Genomic DNA, 19,028 nt, shown 5'->3' with positions numbered 1-19,028 from the left:
CTTTGTCTGTATAGCTCGCAAGAAACAGTACTTTTCACTGTGTCCCAATACATGTGACAACAATGAATCAAATCAATGATTGAGGTGGATAAGATTATGAGGGGAATGGACACGGTGAGTAGGGAGCAGCTGTTCCCCTTGTCAATCACAAGGGGGCGCAGTTTTAGGGTGAGGGTCAAGAAATTCAGAGGGGATTTGGGAAAAACCATCTTCACTCAGAGGGAGTTGGGAATCTGGGATGCACAGCCTGGGAAGGTCGTGAAAGCTGGAAACCTTACAACCTTTCAAAAATATCTGGATAAGCATTTGAAATATCATAACATTCAAGGATACGGGACAGGTGCAGGAAAAATGGGATTTGGCGCACCTTTAGTGGTTGATATTGTTGGTGCAGACTCGATGGGCCGAAGGGCCTTTCCTGCGCTGTGTTACTCTGTGACTGTCTCTCCCCATGCTAAGGGACCATGTGAGCTAATTTCTCCATTATGTTGCTCAAGACATTCCTTCAAGGTGAGACTTACGCCCATTGGCGTAGAGGCTGCTATTTGGCCACGGGGTGGATTGGGGTTCAAAGGTCAGGTCTGTAGGCCTCACCTCTGACCTGCCTGCCAATCAGATTCCCATCCCACCAGTCACATGTACCTGCTTCTTCCACAGAAATTTACAGTGCAGGAACCAACCAACCAAGTCCATGTTTAACCCTCACAGGGGCCTCCTCCCTCCCCTTTTCATCAAATCTTTTCTCCAAACCATTTCTATTCCTTTCTCCTTATCTGGACTCCCCTCACATTTATTTACAGTACTTAGTCACTCATAAACTCATTTAAGTTACTTACCTTTACTAGTCCCTTTGGTAGCAAGTTTCACATTCTGAACATTTTACTGTAGAATGCCTGCAGTGCAGAAGAAGGCCATTCGGCCCACTGAGCCTGAGCCAACTTTTCAGAAGAGCATCCCAACCAAGCCAACATCCTACCCCTCACATTTAGCATGGCGAATCCACCTAACCTACACATCTTTGGACACTAAGGGGCAATTTAGCATGGCTAATCCACCTAACCTATACATCTTTGGACACTAAGGGGCAATTTAGCATGGCCAATCCACCTAACCTACACATCTTTGGACACTAAGGGGCAATTTAGCATGGCTAATCCACCTAACCTATACATCTTTGGACACTAAGGGGCAATTTAGCATGGCTAATCCACCTAACCTATACATCTTTGGACACTAAGGGGCAATTTAGCATGGCCAATCCACCTAACCTACACATCTTTGGATACTAAGGGACAATTTAGCATGGCCAATCCACCTAACCTGCACATCTTTGAAGTGTGGGAGGAAACCGGAGCACCCGGAGGAAACCCACGCAGACATGGGGACAACGTACAAACTCCACACAGACAGTGACCTGAGCGAGGAATCGAACCCAGGTCCCTGGAACTGACAGGCAGCAAACACTAACCAGCGTGCCAGCGTGCTGCCCTCCTGTCAGACATTGTCCATCATTTTCTGTTTTTGACTTACCCCAGGGGTATTTTATGACTTCGCTCGGGCGAGGTGCATTAAGTCCCTCCCGATGCTAACGGAGAATTCCGTTTTGCGAGCCTCGGCCGCCCCGATTCCGGGATGGGCCAGGTGGTAAAATTCCGGCCACCTCGCATCCTTGTTATAGCGGGGGCTAAATACCTCCACATACATATGTTCCTCCACCCCTCCTCCCACCCAAACACACACACACACACACACACACACACACGCACACACACACACACACACAGTACCAGACTTAGAACATAGAACACTACGGCACAAACAGGCCCTTCGGCCCACAAGTTGCGCCGATCATACCCCTACCTACTAGGCCTATCTATAACCCTCAATCCCATTAAATCCCATGTACTCATCCAGAAGTCTCTTAAAAGACCCCAGCGGGTTCACCTCTACCACCACTGCCGATTCCACTCACTCACCACCCTCCGAGTGAAAAACCTACCCCTGACATCTCCTCTGTACCTGCTCCCCAGCACCTTAAACCTGTGTCCTCTCGTAGCGACCATTTCAGCCCTGGGAAACAGCCTCCGAGAATCCAGTTAACTTAGTCAAGTTATTTTCTCCGAGCAGTTCCTTTAAATCCTCTCCAAGCTCCCCGGATTGGAGTGGCCAGGGGGAAATTGGAGGGCAATGTAAGATTTTGATTGATTTTTTTTTGTGTGAAAAAGAAGCCAAAATAAACCAGGCAACGCGCTGACCTTATTACATGCTAGCTTTGCAGAACGAATTTATGTAATACACAATTACGCTGTAGGGTGTCATTTTAATTATGTCTCCTTGATTTCATTCAAAGCAACATTACAGAGTCTTGACGTATCAGCTGCTTAAATAACAGTATTTAAACAGTAATTGTTCTGCTAATTCATTGCTGCTATTACTTTTTTTCCTCTGCTGTTTACACTAAATATGTCCCTTGGGCTCTTTGTCACAGACTCTTGTCCCTAAGCAAGCCTTAACTCACTGCAGTCCTTCACTTGCTGAATATTTCGGCGTGAGTCCAGGAATCCCAAAACCCTCGTCGCTGTGTTTACCTGAGCTCGCCCTCCCCGACACTAAGGGGTAATTTAGCACGGCCAAGCAACCTAACCCGGACATCTCTCGGACAGTAGGAGGAAACCGGAGCACCCGGATGAAACCCACGCAGACACGGGGAGACCGCACAGACTCCGCACAGACAGTTCTGGGACCCCCAGCTATTCACAATATATATTAATGAGGGAGCAAAATGTAACATCGCAAAGTTTGCAGTTGGGTGGGAGAGTGAACTGGGACAAGGATGCAGAAGTCCATCAGCATGGCCCTTCTGGGCAGCATGGTAGCACAGTGGGTTAGCACAGCTGCCTCACAGCACCAGGGACCCGGGTTCGATTCCCGACCTCGGATCACTGTCTGTGTGGAGTCTGCACATTCTCCCCGTGTCTGCGCGGGTTTCCTCCGGGTGCTCTGGTTTCCTCCCACAGTCTGAAAGATGTACGGGTTAGATGGATTGGCCATGCTAAATTGTTCCTTAGTGTCAAGGGGACTAGCTAGGACAAATGCATGGAGTTATGGGGATAGGATCCGGGTGGGATTGAGGTCGGCGCGGACTCAGTGGGCCAAATGGCCTCCTTCTGCACTGTAACACCTGGGAGGCAATGGCCTCATGGAAGCATCACTAGGCTATTAATCCAGAAACTTGTCTAATGTTCTGGGGACCCGGGTTCGAATCCCGCCACGGCAGAAGGTGGAATTTGGATTAAATATAAAAAAACTCTGGAATTAAGAATCTACTGATAACTATGAAACTATTGTCAGAAAAACCCATCTAGTTCACTAATGTCCCTTTAGGGAAGGAAATCTGCCGTCCTTACCCGGTCTGGCCTACATATGACTCCAGAGCCACAGCAATGTGGTTGATTCACAACTGCCCTCTGAAATAGCCCAGCGAGCCATTCAGTTCAATGGTGACGGCCGGGTGTTATTATCACTAAACGAGTAATCCAGAAAGTGCAAACAATCTGGAGACCGGGGGTTCGAATCCCGCCACGGTGAAATTTGAATTCAATAAAAAACATCCAGCGTTAAGAATCTACTGATGAATGTGAAACCGTTTGTTGATTACTGGACTCCAAAGCACAGCAATGTAGTTGACTCTCGAGCACCCTCTGAAATGACCTATCGAGGGACGGGCAATAAATGCTGGCCCAGCCAGCGACGCCCATGTCCTTTGAATGAATAAAGAAAGAAGCTCTCCCTATGCTACATTTATATACTCACGCCAGCGTACAAATTTTCCCTAAGCGTTCCCTAACAAGCTGCCAGTTCTGGTGCTGCGTGGCATCCATTACCCTTTCCACATTTGAGTTAATGTGTATAAATAAGGGAGGTTTTTTTAAACCAGTCTTTAGTTCCATCCACCCACACCTCCCAATTAGAGGGAATATTTCATGGGTTCATTGCCAGTTAAGTCAGATACGGGCGACATATTAATCAATTATGTCACATATCATTGCGAGATATGCTTTTACGAGCTGCAAAATATGGAGGCTTAACAAATACATCTCTTATACCAGCTGCGTCTGTCTACTCATAATTGGCACAAGGCTAAAGTTTCAATTTAAGGGACTGTTGCTTCATGGTGTATTAACATTAACTGAGAAACTTAAGAATTGAAGAAAGAAATCTTATATTTGTGGAATGTCGCTTGTTGTTATGGAACTCGCTGAAGTAAATGACATACTTTCCGGGTTTTCTCACCTTGCCCGATTCCCGACCGAAAAGGCAACAACAATTCCTACTGCTTGGGAAGAGAGTGCCGATGCGCCGGCAGGCGGGTTCTGATTGGTCGAGGTGTTGCCGTGGGGAATGCAGCAGTTAACACGCCAAGTTCAAACCAGACGGGCCGACTCTGATTGGTCAAGGCGCCGTCATGGGGAGCGGACCAAGGAATGGCTCCTCCCTACCCTTCCCTGCCACCCCCTCCAACACCCCCTCCCCCCACAACCCCTGCCCCCACCGCCCCCAATCTTATACTTGGTTTAGTTCAGTTAAAAAAAAGACCAATGCGTGGATAGAGTCACAGAGGTCTACAGCACTGAAAAAAGCCCTTCAGCCCATCACATCTGTGCCAGTCAAAGACAAAGCACCCAACTATTCCAATCCAAGGCACTTGTCCCATAGCCTTGTATGTCTTGACTTAAGCGCACATCTAATTGCTTCTTAAATGTTACGAGGGTGTCTGCTCCCATCACCCTTTCAGTTAGTGATTTGCGGGGGAATTTTTCCATTCTGCCCACCATGGGGATCGGAGTGGGTGAGGGACAGACCATGGAAAGGCCCGTTGACCTCGGGCAGGATTTTCCGGTTTCGGGGCAAACACGGCTGGAAAATCCCACCCATAGGGTCATTGAGACGTACAGCAGGAAAACAGGCCCTTCGGCCCAACTCATCCATGCCGACCATGCTTCCTAAACTGAGCTAGTCCCGTTTGCCTGCATTTGGCCCCTATCCCTCTAAACCTTTCCCACTCACGTATCTGTCCAAACGTCTTTGAAATGTTGGAACCCTACCCGCCTGTACCACCTCCCCTGGCAGCTCATCCCACACACGCGCCACCCTCTGTGTGAAAAAGTTGCCCCGCGGGTCCCTTTTAAATCTTTCCCCTCTCTCCTTAAACCTCTGCCCACTCGTTTTGGACTCCCCTCCTCTGGAGAAAAGGCCTCGGTCATTCACCTTATCTATGCCCCTCATGATTTTTTTGGGGGGTGAAAAGGTTGTTTCTCCCTCCTAACCTCTTGCCCCTTTACCTTAAACCAATGCCCCCCCTGCCCCGGTCATTGATTCCTCTGCCAAGGGGCAAAGTTTCTTCCTGTCTATTCTATCCATGCCCCTCATCATTTTATACATCTCAATCATGTCCCCCTACTCAGTCTCCAAGAAAAACAACCCCAGTCTGTCCAACCTGTCTTCGTAACTAGAAGTCTCCAGCCCAGGTAATACTCTGGAGACTCGGGTTCAAATCCCACCATAGAATTAAAAGTCTAACGGCGAGCGTGAGCATGGCATGGTGGCACAGTGGTTAGCACTGCTGCCCCACAGTGCCAGGAGCCCGGGTTCAATTCCCACCTCGTCTGTGTGGAGTTTGCACATTCTCCCCGTGCCTGTGTGGGTTTCCTCCGAGTGTTCCGGTTTCCTCCGAAAGACAGAACATGCAGACTCTGCACAGACAGTCACCCGAGACCAGAATTGAACCTGGGTCCCTGATGACGTGAGGCAGCAGTGCTAACCAGCGTGCCGCCCCGGTTTCCTCCCACAGTCTGAAAGACGTGCTGGTTAGGGTGGATTACCCGTGTTAAATTCTCCCTCGTCAGAGTGTGGCGGCTAGGGGATTTTCACAGTAACTTCATTGCAGTGTGAATGTAAGCCTTCTTGTGACACTGAGAAATAAACTTGAGCTTTACTTTGTATGTAGTTCACCAAGAGGTACACTGCGTTTACAGCAGAGAAACACACCAACCAGCCCAGCTTAGCATTTACCTTCCCCGTCGCTAAGTTGTCACATTTGTCTATGGTGTATTGGCCATGCTAAATTCCGGGTCCAGGAACCATCAAATCCAGCCTTACAACAACACACCTTTCCATCCTCCGTCCTTTGCCCGCTCCGACTCCCGTGGCAAGCAGGATGGTAAAATTCTGGCCGTAGGGTTAATAAAGACTAACCTACATATGACTGTGGTGGCTTTTTCAGATCTACTGATCAACACCTGGGAGGAGATGGCCTAGTGGTATTATCGCTAGACTATTAATCCAGAAACTCAGCTAATGTTCTGGGGACCTGGGTTCAAATCCCGCCACGGCAGATGGTGGAATTTGAATTCAATAAAAAATATCTGGAATTAAGAATCTACTGATGATCATGAGACCTTGTCGGAAAAATCCATCTAGTTCCCTTTAGGGAAGGAAATCTGCCGTCCTTACCCTGTTCTGGCCTACATGTGACTCCAGAGCCACAGCCAATGACTTTGAAATGGTTCAGCAAACCACTCAGCAATTCAGAAGGGTAACAAATGTTGGCCCAACCACAGTCCAAATCCTTTGAATTAATGAGGAAAAAAAATGAACGTACCCTGATATCTCTTAGTGTAGCGTTTTCCTGATCCTCTTTTGAAGTGCATTTTATTATGTTGAAACTGCTATATAAATGCAGGTTAAATGATGAGAAACAGGTGTAAAGACACATCCTTCTCCCTCTGTCCCAGAGCACTCTAATCAAAACAGGTATTGATAAGCCTTTTGGAATTCAGGGATACTAGGATAGGGTGGAGAGGAGAAGTTAGGGTAAAAGATCAGTCACGATTTGTTTGAATGTCGGAGCTCCAGGCATCGCATTGGCCTACTTCTGATGTTCTGATGTTTTTTTCCTGTGGTTTTATATAACTTCTCAAAGAGCAACGCGGCTGTTTGAAGCTTCATGAACTTGCAAAGCGCAGAATGGAGTCTTCCTCACACTCACACACTCCCTCCCTCACACACTCCCTCCCTCACACACTCCCTCCCTCACACACTCCCTCACACTCACACACTCCCTCCCTCACACACTCCCTCACACTCACACACTCCCTCCCTCACACACTCCCTCACACTCACACACTCCCTCCCTCACACACTCTCTCACACTCACACACTCCCTCCCTCACACTCACACACTCCCTCTCTCACACTCACACACTCCCTCTCTCACACACTCCCTCCCTCACACACTCCCTCGCTCACACACTCACACACTCCCTCCCTCACACTCACACACTCCCTCCCTCACACTCACACACTTCCTCTCTCACACTCCCTCACTCACACACTCCCTCGCTCACACACTCCCTCCCTCACACTCACACACTCCCTCCCTCACACACTCCCTCCCTCACACACTCACACACTCCCTCCCTCACACTCACACACTCCCTCCCTCACACACACCCTCCCTCATTCACTCACACACTCCCTCCCTCACACTCACACACTCCCTCCCTCACACACTCCCTCACACTCACACACTCCCTCCCTCACACACTCCCTCACACTCACACACTCCCTCCCTCACACACTCCCTCACACTCACACACTCCCTCCCTCACACTCACACACTCCCTCTCTCACACTCACACACTCCCTCTCTCACACACTCCCTCACTCACACACTCCCTCCCTCACACACTCCCTCCCTCACACACTCACACACTCCCTCCCTCACACTCACACACTCCCTCCCTCACACACTCCCTCCCTCACACACTCACACACTCCCTCCCTCACACTCACACACTCCCTCCCTCACACACACCCTCCCTCATTCACTCACACACTCCCTCCCTCACACTCACACACTCCCTCCCTCACACACTCCCTCACACTCACACACTCCCTCCCTCACACACTCCCTCACACTCACACACTCCCTCCCTCACACACTCCCTCACACTCACACACTCCCTCCCTCACACTCACACACTCCCTCTCTCACACTCACACACTCCCTCTCTCACACACTCCCTCACTCACACACTCCCTCCCTCACACACTCCCTCCCTCACACACTCACACACTCCCTCCCTCACACTCACACACTCCCTCTCTCACACTCACACACTCCCTCCCTCACACTCACACACTCCCTCTCTCACACTCACACACTCCCTCTCTCACACACTCCCTCACTCACACACTCCCTCGCTCACACACTCCCTCCCTCACACACTCACACACTCCCTCCCTCACACTCACACACTCCCTCTCTCACACACTCCCTCACTCACACACTCCCTCTCTCACACTCACACACTCCCTCCCTCACACTCACACACTCCCTCTCTCACACTCACACACTCCCTCTCTCACACTCCCTCACTCACACACTCCCTCGCTCACACACTCCCTCCCTCACACTCACACACTCCCTCCCTCACACACTCCCTCCCTCACACACTCACACACTCCCTCTCTCACACACTCCCTCACTCACACACTCCCTCCCTCTCTCACACTCACACACTCCCTCCCTCTCACACTCACACACTCCCTCCCTCACACACTCCCACACTCCCTCCCTCACACACTCCCTCCCTCACACTCACACACTCCCTCCCTCACACTCACACACTCCCTCTCTCACACACTCCCTCACTCACACACTCCCTCCCTCTCTCACACTCACACACTCCCTCCCACACACACTCACACTCCCCCTCTCACACACTCACACACTCCCTCTATCACACGCTCCCTCTCTCACACACTCCCTCCCTCACACACTCCCTCCCTCACACACTCACACACTCCCTCTCTCACACACTCCCTCTCTCACACACTCATACACTCCCTCACTCACACACTCACACACTCCCTCTCTCACACACTCCCTCACTCACACTCCCTCCCTCTCTCACACTCACACACTCCCTCCCTCACACACTCCCTCAGACTCACACACTCCCTCCCACACACACTCACACTCCCCGTCTCACACACTCACACACTCCCTCCCTCACACACTCCCTCCCTCACACACTCACACACTCCCTCCCTCACACACTCACACACTCCCTCTCTCACACACTCCCTCCCACACACACACACACTCCCCCTCTCACACACTCACACACTCCCTCCCTCACACACTCCCTCCCTCACACACTCCCTCCCTCACACACTTACACACTCCCTCCCTCACACACTCACACACTCCCTCCCTCACACACTCACACACTCCCTCTCTCACACACTCCCTCCCACACACACACACACTCCCCCTCTCACACACTCACACACTCCCTCCCTCACACACTCCCTCCCTCACACACTCCCTCCCTCACACACTCACACACTCCCTCCCTCACACACTCACACACTCCCTCCCTCACACACTCACACACTCCCTCTCTCACACACTCCCTCTCTCACACACTCACACACTCCCTCTCTCACACACTCACACACTCCCTCTCTCACACGTTCCCTCTCTCAAACGCTCACACCCTCCCTTTCTCACACACTCCCTCCCTCACACACACACACACACACTTCCTCTCTCACACACTCCCTCTCTCTCACACACACACACACACACACACTCCCCCCCTCACACACACACACACACTCCCTCTCTCTCTCTCACACACACACACACACACACACACACACTTCCTCTCTCACACACTCACACATTCCCTCTGACATACACTCCCTCTCTCATACACTCACACACTCTCTCTCTCACACAGGCACTCTCTCCCTCTCTCTCCCACACACTCACTCTTCCTCTCCTTCACACGCACATACTCTCGCACTCACTCTCTCTATCACACACACATACACACTCACTCTCCCTCTCTCTCATACACACACATACTCGCTCACTCACTCTCCCTCTCTCTCACACTCCCACTCACTCACTCACAGACAGGGACTCAAGTTCAATTCCGGCCTTGGTTCATTCATTGAAACCCTAAAGAGCAGGAGGCCATTCAGCCCATCGAGCCTGCACCCATCACAATCTGACCCAGACCTTATCCCCTTAACCTCAAGTATTTACCCTGCTAATCCCTCTAACAGTGGGGTCAATTTAGCATGGCCAATCCACGTAACTGTGGAAAGAAACTGGAGCACTAGGAGAAACCCACGCAGACATGGGGAGAACGTGCAAACTCCACACAGACAGTGACCCGAGGCAGGGAATTGAACCTGGGTCCCCGGCGCTGTGAGGCGACAGTGCTAACCACTGTGCCACCGTGATCCTCTTTCTGGGGAAGAAGAGTCCCCAGCTTCTGAGAGAGAATATTTCCCTCATCTCCATCTGAGACAGTAGGCCTCTTATTCTTAAACTACCTCCCTTCATTCTAGACTCTCCCATGAGTGGAAACATCCTCCCAGGGTCCATTCAATCAAACCCCCCTAGGATCTTACCTGCTTCAATAAGATCACCACTCATCCTTCGGAAATCTGTTGGGTTTAGGCTGAAGTTGATGAACTTTTCTTCAAAGAAAACTCCCAGGAATGAGTGGAGTGAACTTTCCCTGTACTGCCTCCACTGCAGTTACATCTTGGTTGAGGGTTCAGCAGTGGATAAGCCAAGACAGGAGGGGGTGGGGATCTTTGCAATGATGCAGACATGTGCTCAGTATCTCAAGGTCAAACATGACACCGAGGTTGCCAACGCACTCATCAGATGGGATGGCACAGTGGTTAGCACTGCTGCCTCATAGCGCCAGGGACCCGGGTTCGATTCCCGGCTTGGGTCACTGTAGTTTGCACGTTCTTCCTGAGTCTGAGTGGATTTCCTCCGAGTGAATTCCTAAGGTGCAGAAGGAGGCCATTCGGCCCATCGAGTCTGCATCGACCACAATCCCTATCCCCTCAACCCCATGCATTTAACCTAGCTGGTTCCCCTGACAACTCAGGGGTAATGTAGCACGGCCAATGCACCTAACCTACACGTCTTTGGGCTGTGGGAGGGAACCGGAGGAAACCCATGCAGACATGGGGAGAATGTGCAGACACCGCACAGACCAGGCGCTCCAGTTTCCTCCCACACCATGCAAGACATGCATTGGCCAGACTAAATTCTCCCTCAGTGTACCCAAACAGGAATATGGCGACTAGGGGATTTTCACAGTAACTTCATTGCAGTGTTAATGTAAACCTATGATCGGCGCAACTTGTGGGCCCAAGGGCCTGTTTGTGCTGTAGTGTTCTATGTTAAACCTACTTGTGACACTGATAAATAAACCTTTAGACAGTCGCGAGGGAGTGGGGCCGAGGTGGCATCGAGGGAGCAGAGCTTGTTGTGGGGACCTAAAATGCTAGTATGGAACTGTCGGGCCAAATGGCCTGATTCTGTCCATTATTATCGAGGCAAAAAGAAAGGAAAATGTGACTTCCGACAAAACACAGTTCAGAGAAACATGAAGATATTTGGAGGATGAACAGGACTGAAAGGAAGGGTTTAAAAACCAACAGAATGAAAAGCAGTGAGAACTGGAGATCAGAGAGATTGTTCAAACCCACAGAATCTTGCGGATGTAGGGCCAAAAATCGCTCATTAAGGCTGACACTGCGGCATCAATTAAGACTTCAAGTGGAAACATCGGATGAATATTTATTCAAGGGAAGACAGGAAAATTCTTTCCTTTCTGAAGTACTTTTCATCCCACATTGCGAAGTTTGTCACAGCCGGCGAGGGAACACTTTGAACTGCGGCTGCTGTAGGCAAACATGGCGGCAAGACTCTGGGGGGTAAGCACAGTGCGTTAGCGCTGCAGCCTCACAGTGTCAGGGACCCGGGTTCGATTCCCGGCTTGTGCCACTGTCCGTGTGGGGTCTGCACGTTCCCCCCGTGCCTGCGTGGGTTTTCTCTGGGTGCTCCGGTTTCCTCCCACAGTCCAAAGATGTGCAGGTTAGATGGATTGGCCATGCTAAATTGCCCCTTAGTATCCAAAGATGAGCAGGTTAGGGTGGATTGGCCATGCTAAATTGTCCCTTAGTGTCCAAAGATGTGTAGGTCAGGTGGATTGGCCATGCTAAATTGCCCCTTAGTGTCCAAAGATGTGCAGGTTAGATGGATTGGCCATGCTAAATTGCCCCATAGTGTCCAAAGATGTGCAGGTTAGGTGGATTGGCCATGCTAAATTGCCCCTTAGTGTCCAAAGATGTGCAGGTTAGGTGGATTGGCCATGCTAAATTGCCCCTTAGTATCCAAAGATGTGTAGGTTAGGTGGATTGGCCATGCTAAATTGCCCCATAGTGTCCAAAGATGTGCAGGTTAGGTGGATTGGCCATGCTAAATTGCCCCTTAGTGTCCAAAGATGTGCAGGTTAGGTAGATTGGCCATGCTAAATTGCCCCTTAGTGTCCAAAGATGTGCAGGTTAGGTGGATTGGCCATGCTAAATTGCCCCATAGTGTCCAAAGATGTGCAGGTTAGGTGGATTGGCCATGCTAAATTCTCCCTCGGTGTGCCCCAATAGGTGCCTGAGTATGTCAACACACTGTGAAAATCCCCCGGTCACCACATTCTGGCACCTGTTCGGGTACACCGAGGGAGAATTTAGCACAGCCAATGTACCCTTACCAACACGTCTTTCGGACTGTGGGAGGAAACCTACACAGACACGAGGTAAAAGTGCAGATTCTGCACAGACAGTGACCCTAGCCAGGAATTGACCCTGGGTCCCTGGCACTGTGAGTGCGATTCTGGCCTCGGGTGACTTTCCTTGTCGAGTTTGCACATTCTCCCCATGTCTGCGGGGGTTTCCTCCAGGTACTCCAGTTTCCCCCCCCGCAGTCAGATGGTGAAACTAGAATTCAATTATAATCTGGAATTAAGAATCTACTGATGACCTTGAAACCATTGTCGGAAAAACCCATCTGGTTCAATAATGTCCCTTTAGGGAAGGAAATCTGCCATCCTTACCCAGTCTGGCCTACATGTGACTCCAGAGCCCCAGCAATGTGGTTGATTCTCAACTACCCTCTGAAATGGCCCAGCAAGACATTTAGTTCAAGGGCAATTAGGGATGGGCAATAAATGCCAGCGAGGCCCACATCCCGTGAATGAATAAGAAAACATGTTGATCCTTTAATACCCCCTGAAATGGCTGAGCAAGTCAACTGAGCTTAAGGGCAATTAGGGATGGACAATAACTCGTAGCCCAGACAGCGATGCCCACATCCTGGGAATGAATGGGATAAAAATGACTTGAAACGGATGGCAAGTTTTATTCCTCATTTAGCCTGGGATCAAAGAACAAAGAACAACACAGCACGGGAAACAGGCCCTTCGGCCCGACGAGCCCGCGCCGCCATTTCAACACTGTGAGCCCCCCTCTCCACCCATGACCCTTGTCTACGCTTATGGCACTCCACATTGGAAACCAGATTGAGGGGAGACTAATTTAGGGACAATTTGTTACACCAATCAGCACATCTTTGGGGTGTGGGAGGAAACCGGAGCACCTGGAGAAAACCCACACGAGCACGGGGGGAATGCGCAAAAAAAAAGAGAATAACACAGGCCCCTATCTCGGGACGAACCCATTCCAGGGTGCCCAGCCCTTCACAAAGAAAAGAGAACTCTTCCCGGGGTTCAGGCTGGCTTCTCCGGGGTCGTCTGCGTTACCGCACATGGACACTGTGAGGCGCACTGGGACAGGGCATCCAGCCAAATCATAGATTGGATTTCAGAGCCACCAAATAACCCATCATGAGAGTCATGGCACAGAATAGAGAATCAATGCATCTTGTAGTTACAGATTACAGCAACAGAAGGAGGACATTTGCGTGTGCTAGCTCTTCGAAAGGGCTATCCAATTAATTCCCACTTTCCCCACAGCCCTGCAAATTAGTTCCCTTCCGGAATATCATTACAGTTCCCTGCAGTTAATGGTTCTCACTGAGATTTACTGGCGAGTCAATGGTTGTCACTTAACCCATAATATTTATTCAGCGATAAGCAGTCAACCTCTGGATGTAAAAATACGACCAGCGTCTGCCTCGATAATTAACTTTAAGTCTGGCTTCCGCACCGCTGATTTATGAGAGGGTTTAACATCTGCACTAACGGCCAAAAGTGGCCTTAGCCGTGGCTCGGGTTGGCATCGCTGAATCAAATGTCCTGGGCTCAGGGCCCACTGTGGGTACCTGAACTTCCACTGGCAGAGACGTTACCTTTCAGAATGAGACACTAAACTAAGGCTCCGTCTGTCGATGTTGGAGTTTAGCCATGTTTGCAGGTGAGTCATTCATGATCCATTAGGGAAGGCGATGGCCTAGTGGTATCATCGCCAGGCTATCAATCCAGAAAGCCAGCTACTGCTCCAGGGTACGAGGGTTCGAATCCCGCCACGGCAGATGGTGGAATTTGAATTGAATAAAAAGTATCTGGAATTAAGTATCTGCCATGAAACCATTGTTGGAAAAACCCATTTGATTCCCAAATATCCTTTAGGGAAGGAAATCTGCCCGTCCTTACCCGGTCTGGCCTACACGTGACTCCAGATCCACGGCAATATGGTTGACTCTCAACTGTCCTCAGGCTATAGGGGATGAGGCAATAACAAATCAAATCGAACGCTGGATTTTCCGGCCTTGCCCCAGCGCGACTGGAAATTCCCGTCTGACGTCATCGGATATTTCCGGTGTCCGTCCCTCGCCCGCTCCGATTCCGTGGCAGGCGAGTTCCGGCACAAGGCTCCGAGATCTCAGGGGGTAAGGGGAGCGAGGCTGTCAGGGTGAGTAAGGCGAATATTTGTACAAGATATTTTAACATGATTTTTCTTCTAATCACGGCGCGATTAACAGCGCAAGACAAACGAGAAGCAGTGACAGATTGTGGAGAGGTGGGGTGGGGGGTGGGGGGGGGTGGTGGCGGGCTGTCACTTGGCAGAGAGATTTCTTTGCCGTTTCTCTGCTAATGAGCCCACAGTGAATAAAGATCCGGGTTTCCAGGAGGCTCTGGTCTTTGAGTGTGTTATTTATAGCAAGGCGTTGCTTTAATATTTAATGCCCACTTCTAAAGATAAATTACAAGAGTATTCGTAATTCTGTACCGCTAAAGGTTTTTCCTTTGCGCGAGGAGAAAGAGTGCTACAAAAAATGTGAGCGGTGTCTCAGGGGGGATCCAAAGCTACAGAGAAACATCTGTGTTCAATTTGTCTTTCTGGGGGTGAAGGAAATCCATAATTAAGAGGGTTAATGTTCGAGAATAGTTATTTCATGATTTTAAATCATTGTAGTGTTGACTTTCTGCTGTTGCTCTGACGTAAATTAATAATAATCCAGCGACGCTTATCGGTTTACTGCTCTAACCAATCAAACCAAGGAAATTCCTCCAACCGCCACCCATCCCCACCCCGCAACCTCAGTCAGGATGCACATTAGACAAATGACCTTTCACCTCTGACCTGGCTCTCCATTACATGCCCCCCCCCCCCACCCTCCCCATCTGTTGAGAGAAGTAGGGCTTTTCATCCCCGACGTAGGAATGGACGAGAACTTCAAGTTTCCAGCTCACCGTCAAGCTGTCATGGGATCCCAGCAGTGCAGGGGGAGGCTATTTGGCCCGTCGAGTCTGTACAATCCCACCCATCCCCGTAACTCGATGCATTTACCCGAGCTGGTCTCCCTGGCACTAAGGGGCAATTTATCGTGGCTATTCTATCCGACCCGCACATCTTTGGGCTGTGGGAGGAAACCGGGGCACCCGGAGGAAACCCCATGCAGACATGGGGAGAATGTGCAAACTCCACACAGACAGCGACCCGAGCCGGGAATCGAACCCAGGTCCCTGGCGCTGTGAGGCAACAATGCCAATCACTGTGCCACCGTGCTGCCTGATCCCTCTCTGCGCCATAGTTAAGGAAGACCACCAGCACCTCTTCTTTCTCAAGAGGTGAAGAGAATTTGGGTGTCTGCAAACTGCTCTCACTAATTTTTACAGGTGCATCATAGACAGCATCCTTTCTGGTTGTATCACAGCTTGGTATGGGCTCCTGCTCTGCCCAAGACCGCAAGAAACTACAAAGGGCTGTGAACATAGCCCAGTCCATCACACAAACCAGCCTCCCATCCATTGACTCCATCTGCACTTCCCGCTGCCTCGGGAAAGTAGCCAGCATAATCTAGGACCCCCCCCATGCACCCCGGACATTCTCTCTTCCACCTTCTTCCATCAGGAGAAAGATACAAAAGTCTGAGACCATGGGTGGAATTTTACAAGATTGATTCTAAGTGTCCAGCTAGCGTGAAAATGGGAGAGTTCCTAATCTGGTTTTTGGGCGAGTTTTCATGTCCAACTTTATTCACTTAATCACTGAAAATATGGGCCAGACTCTTTCCGGGGGCTGCAGGCAGTGGGCTGGGTTTAATTCACTCCAGCCAGCCTGTAGAGGGAGCTACCGCGCAAGTGCAGATCTCTGATGCTGCATCTCCACAATTTTAGCAGCAGGGGTCTGACAGACCAGTCAGAGAGAGAGCTGTCAGGCCCCTGCTGCAGCAGGCATCCTGAACACAGACCCCTCCACCACGGGAGACCATGGCCAATTGCGAGCCCCATAATGCACTGACATCCAGGCCCACTTTCCCCACCTCACTGCCCAGGCCGATTGAGGTCCCCCTCCCCGATCAGATCCCATTGCAGGATGGCAGTGGGTCCCTCCTCCCCCGTTGATCGTGCCACCCCTTCATGCCCCGTCCCCTTCATATCTGGTTCCATTCAGACCTCATGTCCCCGAGCTCCTGCCCCCTTCAGGCCCCACCCCCTTGCACAGCCCAGTGGTCAGTGCTGTGGCACCCACTGGGCATTGCCCAGGTGCCAGGGTGGCAGTGCTATGATGCCAGGCTGGCACTGCCCAAGAGGACAATTGAGTGCTGGGCTCACTAAACACATGGAAGGTCACATTATAATATATTTAAATAAATTATTCAGCCTCTTGCCCATTCCCGGCGAGAGACTGGCCATGCTGGAAATCCGGCTCTCGTACAATCGCGAGGGCCAAGAAATCGGGTGTGATCCTGACCCCTCGGCTCTCGCGTGTTTTTACCGGCTGGTAAAATTCCTCCCCACGCACCAACCAACTCAAGGACAGCTTCTTCTCTGCTGCCTTTCGAATGGATCTACTGTATATTAAGTTGATCTTTCTCTACACACTGGCTACGTAACACTACATTCTGCACCCTCTCCTTTCCTTCTCCCCCGCGTACTCTATGAGCGGTATGCTTTGTCTGTATAGCTCACAAGAAACAATACTTTTCACTGTATCCCAATACAGGTGACAATAATAAATCAAATCAAATCAAGTTGCAAATTCGAGCCTGCTCCGCCATTCAATCAGATCATGGCTGATCTCTCCCTGGTCTCACCTCCCCCCCCCCCGTTCCCCATATCCCCTTATCCCTTTCTTTTTATCAGAAATATATCTATCTCCTTCTCAAAATCATTCAATGATTCAGACTCCACTGTGCAATGGGGCATCAAGTTTCACAAATTCACCCCCCGCCATGAGAAGTAGTTCCTCCTCATCTCAGTTTTAAATCTACCGCCTCTCATCCTGTACCCTGTGACCTCTTGTTCCACATTGCCCCACAAGGGGGAAACATTTGGTCCACATTTACTTTATCAATCCCTTTTAAAATTTTATATCCCTCGATCGGATCCCCTCGCATCCTTCTAAACTCCAGCGAGTACAAGCCCAAACTGTCTAATCTCTCCCTGTACATGAGCCCTTCCACAGAACGTAGAAAAACAGCAGCACAAACAGGCCCTTCGGCCCACAAGTTGCGCCAAACACGTCCCTACCTACTAGGCTTACCTATAACCCTTTATCTTACTGAGTCCCATGTACTTATCCAGAAGTCTCTTAAAAGACCCTATCGAATCCGTCTCCACCACCATCGCTGGCAGTCTATTCCATGCACCTACCGCCTTCTGAGTGAAAAACGTACCCCTGACATCTCTGTACCGACTCCCCAGCACCCTAAACCCGTGTCCTCTTGTGGCAGCCATTTCAGCCCTGGGAAAAAGCCTCTGAGAATCCACTCGATCAGATCATTGATCATTCATCTCCGGAATCGATCTGGCGACCCTCCTCCGAACTGCCACCGAATCACAGAACACCACAGTGCAGGAGAGGCCCTTCGGCCCATCGTGTCTGCACCAGCACATGACATGTCCTGACCCGCCCATCTAATCCCACTTGCCAGCACTTGGGCCGTACTCTTCCATGTTATGGCGTGCCAAGTACTCATCCAGGTACTTTTTTAAGGGACGGGAGACATCCTGTCGCCAAGGCCACCACAACTCTCCTCAAATAACGAGGCCCAAACTGGACACAACACTCCAGGTGTGGTCTCTCCAACACCCTACACAATTGCAACAACACTTCTCTCCTTTTATACTCCATTTGCAATAAATGCCAACATATTCACAACCTCAGTGCTCCAGTGGCAAGTTCTTTCGAAGTGTGGTCACTATTTCAAAATGGCAGCCAATTTGCATAAGCCAAGCATTTGGACACGGATTACTTCAGTATCTGAGGAGCCGCGAACATTACAGAACACTGTGTCCTCATCAGCGAACATCCCCACTTCTGACCCTTATGATGGAAGGAAGGTCATTGATGAAAGATGTTTGGGCCTTCCACAGGGAGGCTAACCCTGTGGAACTCCCGCACTGAGCTTTTTTTAAAGTTTTTGTTCATTAGTCACAAGTAGGCTGACATTAACACTGCAATTAACTTACTGTCAAAATCCCCGAGTGGCAACACTCCGGCGCCTGGGAGAATTTAGCATGGTCAATGCACCCTAACCAGCACAGACTGTGGGAGGAAACCGGAGCACCCGGAGGAAACCCACGCAGACACGGGGAGAATGTGATGTTCTGAAACTGTGATACTTGGCCTCTAAGAGTTATAATGGGTATAATACCAACCAACGGAGGATTTTTCCC

The 19,028-nt window shown here is 50.3% G+C and overlaps 1 long non-coding RNA gene across 1 annotated transcript in view; it reads right to left on the bottom strand.

The window, feature by feature from the left end:
* Positions 1 to 19,028, bottom strand: part of LOC145361743 (uncharacterized) — a 73,420-nt gene that overhangs the window by 54,206 nt on the left and 186 nt on the right. The gene's annotated exons all lie outside the window — the stretch shown is intronic.

Source organism: Carcharhinus amblyrhynchos, chromosome 35 (assembly GCF_965287045.1).
Source record: "Carcharhinus amblyrhynchos chromosome 35, sCarAmb.v2.hapA, whole genome shotgun sequence".
Classification (NCBI taxonomy): Eukaryota; Metazoa; Chordata; class Chondrichthyes; order Carcharhiniformes; family Carcharhinidae; genus Carcharhinus; species Carcharhinus amblyrhynchos.
Note: the sequence above shows the minus strand (reverse complement) of the source record. Positions and strands in the feature narration are given on the sequence as shown.